Source organism: Castor canadensis, chromosome 8, assembly GCF_047511655.1.
Source record: "Castor canadensis chromosome 8, mCasCan1.hap1v2, whole genome shotgun sequence".
Lineage (NCBI taxonomy): Eukaryota > Metazoa > Chordata > Mammalia > Rodentia > Castoridae > Castor > Castor canadensis.
The window spans coordinates 91,091,912-91,095,952 of NC_133393.1; the positions used below are offsets into that span (position 1 = coordinate 91,091,912).

The following is a 4,041-nucleotide window of genomic DNA, read 5'->3' on the forward strand; positions in this document are numbered from 1 at the left end:
GGTGATGGTGGTGGGGAGGATAGAGAAGGAAGAGGAATGTTGGATAAGGGAGGAGACTGCCAGGTTTACTCTTTATTCAGAGCAATGATAAAGTTCCTTTCTTTCATTCTTTCCTTACTTTACTTCCATTAAACTACACTTTTCAAAAACTTACAAACAATAAAAATAACCACAAATCTCACATACTGTAGTATCTAGAATATGTTCCTTCATTAATGAGGGAACCAGCAAGATAGAGATTGGTATATTTGCCCAATTAAAGAAAAAATGCTGGAACAAAATTGCAAAATTAGACAAAAAACTGGTTAATGTCCTACAGGACTCAACTTTTGGGGTAATCCTTTCTATTGGATAGAAAACCATTTACAAGTTAACAGACTTCTCCAAATTAACATTTAACTTTATAGAATATGGGTCATACTAAAAAATAAAACAATAAGTCTGGTATTATATTCTCTAGAGAATCAGATGGTCCTGATGTGAGATTGTTAGACTGTGTCCTAGTGTGAATTTGAAAGGGTGCACAGTAATCATTTTGTCTTATTTTTAGGTTTTTATTTTTTTTTCTTTTTGAGACAGGTTATTGCCATGTAACCCAGGCTGGCCTAGATTTAAGATCCTCTAGTCTCAGCTTCCCAAGTGCTAGGATTACAGCTGTGTACCACCATACCCAACTCTTTTTCTAAGTTTTATATAGATTTTCTTAATATTTTATTTCTAACTCATTTCCAAACATCTTTAATTTCTTCCTTTTATGTCTCCCTTTAAAACCTACAATCCAAGTTGCATTTTTCATCCTGGGACCAACCTCTCAGATAGGGATGAGGCTGCAGTGGACTGCCCTTTCCCATGATGGCCTCGAAGAATGGAAGCCTGACATCCCAGTGCCCTACCTATACTTCTTGAGTTGGTGGGGGTAACTGAGCTGTGTGCTAGGTTCATGTTTTTCTGAGTGAAGCAGCACTGGCTTGCATTGGGTGCCATACTCCAGCTGGCCAGTAGCATCTAAGCTGCCTACATTGGTGGCTCTGTCCACTTTGGGGACTGGTTGAAGGTCTGTATGTACTTGGCACAGTTGCCATCACTGGCAGCTTTCTGGTGTTGGCCTGCAGTGCTGGCTTGCTACACAGTGGGAAACCCTACAGCCTTCTCTGAAGTCCACTGTCTAGGCGTCTACCTCATCTGTGTGGCCTACTGGCTGCAGCACAGCAAGGAGGGCTGGCTGGCATATCTGAACCACCTTGGGTGTGGTGGGGAACTGATGATTCAGCTGTTCTTTGTGCTGTATGGTGTCTTGGCTCTGGTCTTCCCACCAGTGTACTACCTGGCCCTGGCTGCCCGGATCCCTTCTGGCACAATGTGCTGAGTTCTGGAACCAGATGAAGCTTTTCCTGGAGACATGATTGATGCCTGAGTTCCACAGCAGGAACAGTGGGCCACCTAGGGGCACTTCTTGCCTTCTGCATTGCTGGCTTAGTTGCTGTTTATCTATGCTTCTTGGTCTGTTTGTTTGATCTTTTTGTTTTGTTTTACATAGTTAAGAGGCAGGTGTCTTCCTCAAATTCCTGGATGGCCCCTCGGGAGGGTAGAAACTCTGATGCTAATGCAGCACAGTTTTTTTTTTTTTCCTTTTTTGTTAGGAGAGCTGAGGCTAGCTGCACCCTGGGTATCCAGGGAAGGAAGAGTCTCTGAGAAGTGAGTAAGGCAGGGATGGGGTGCAGGTACTGGGAGTGGGAGACAGAAGAAGATCCCCAAATAAGCAAATGTGAAAAATTTCTTTTTGAGCCTGGCAGATGCAACTAAGCTCTGTGGCACTTTTCAGACTGGGTGACAGTATGTGTGTTTGACATATGTGGACCAGGTCCCAGAGAAGCAGAAGGACCTGGCACTACAGAAGTTAAGTTGTAAGAGGTGCTTAAACTGCTTTTGAGAAAAGCACTGACTCCTTACTTGGCCAATGAGTGAATTAAAAATAGGAGGAAATCATGTCATTTCTGTTTCCATTTTGTACCTGTTATCCTTTGCTCTGAGCCATTCTCTCCCACAGCCACCTTGGAATCAAGGAAGGATAGGAACAATCAATAACATCTTTATGACAAGGGACCAAAGGGATCAACAGAGTTTTGTAGGACAGACCACCCCTCCAAATGAGGAAAATTACCTATAATGATGAGGCTGCACCCTGGAGAAAGAGTAATCAATCTTGTCTTAGGAACCAGATTGGTCTCCCCAAGTGACGACAACTTCTCCAGAACTCTTGATAAACAAAGACTGAGATAGTGGTCATTCAGGCCCCACCTGATCAATCTGACTGCTGGAGTATACCTGGGACTGGGATATTTTGTCTCCTGCCCTCATTCTTCATCTATTTAAAGCTGTAGCTCATGTCTGTATTCCAAAGATGGCTTAAGATGGGCTGAAGTGCTTCCTTTGCCTCTTCCCATGGCATGTCCCAGGCCATGTGATAAATCTCCTTTCTCTCTTTATCACCATGCTTCTTTATTTGGTGTATAGGGTAAATGGCCAGACCTGACATGTGGAAGCCCAGGATTTTAGGCCGGGTCTAAAATCTCTGGTTTCAAGCTGGGATGTCAGGATATGCCGGGACAGAAACCGTACCAGCTCTCTATTGCCCAGCTTGAGAACAGAGCAGGCCGTGGGTCTGCTCTGCAATATGCAGGGTGGAGCAGGTAGTGGTCAGCTTCCCACCTGCTAGCATCTTTGTTTTTAGCTACATTGTAGGCATGGTGGAGTGGAGTGCCCTCCCAAAACAGCAGATCACAGCCCTCCAGAGTAAACTTTTTTTTCATTTTTATTAGCATATATTCATTGTATGGGGGGATTTGTGACAATTCTGAATATCCTTACATTGTACTTTGGTTAGATTGCCCCCACCATCTTCCCCCTCCCGTCACCCCCCCTCCCATTTAAGGCAATTAGAAGAGGTTTCATCATTTTATTTCCTTTATGTATATAAAGCCCATCGACCCTATTCCTTCATCTTTTTCTCATCCATTCACTCCCCCTTCCCACAAGTATCCCCCCACACTGTACCTATTTTACAGTCTTGTCTTTTATTACTAATTCCAAAGTCTGTATTAAAAGGGGTTTCTCAATGTATCCCAGCTGTGACTATGCTTTACTTTGGTCAGTTCAGCCCCCTCTGTCACTCTCCCTTACCCCTTCCCACCCACTTCCCATTATTTGGCAGCTTTAGTACATATCATATGTCCTCTACCTGCACAGATGTGAGGTATTTCAATATTGTTGACCATCACAGAATAAACATTTTATACCATCCAAAACAAAAAACAAAAAATAACTCCCCAAACAAAAAACCTTAATCTATAATCCTTTGTAAAACCATTATGACCTCTGTCTTGGCTCTGGAATACAATTGGTGACAAAGCCATCTGCAGAGCTGAAACTTCCCTTTCTCTCTTCAACTCTCTTCACAGTGAAGACAGTGCTACCTCCCAACCCAATCTAGTGTGAGAGGTGAGGACAGCCCAGTGCCTGCCTTGTGCAGGAGGTAGTACAGTCTGCTCATCTGTGGGGGGCTTTGACAGCTCTTGGAAGGCTAGTGTCTGTCGCTGTTCCACAGACTGCCCTATGGGAGACAGGGCAGGCATGTTATTTGTTGCTCCTGAACAGAGCCACAACTAGTGGCTTCACATAATTTACCACTTTTCTTAACCTCTGTATTTGTGAGGCATTTCAAAATACTCACAAATCCAATATTGTGTTCATCATTCACTCTTTCTCTGCCCTTTCACATTTCTACCTCCTCAGAGTGACTCCTTGTTTTTTTAAAAAAACAAGTAGTAGCTGTCATTTCATTTTGTTTGAACATAATTGCATGACAAAGAACTTCTGAAGTAACACTATGACAGATAGAAAACTGGTGACAGAGGCTCATTATTTTCTTGTTTCCAGCCAGTAATTTTGTTAATTACACTGTGCTTTGTTATTTTCTGAATAAACAACTGAAGGGCACGAACCAAACATGATGGTTACAATTGCGTGAATTTCCTTATTGCT

At 43.0% G+C, this 4,041-nt stretch overlaps 1 pseudogene; it reads left to right on the forward strand.

Annotated features, from left to right (window-relative positions):
* The first annotated feature begins 821 nt into the window (after nucleotides 1–821).
* Nucleotides 822–1,366, forward strand: LOC141425915 (transmembrane protein 101 pseudogene; annotated as a pseudogene).
* The last annotated feature ends 2,675 nt before the right edge of the window (nucleotides 1,367–4,041 follow it).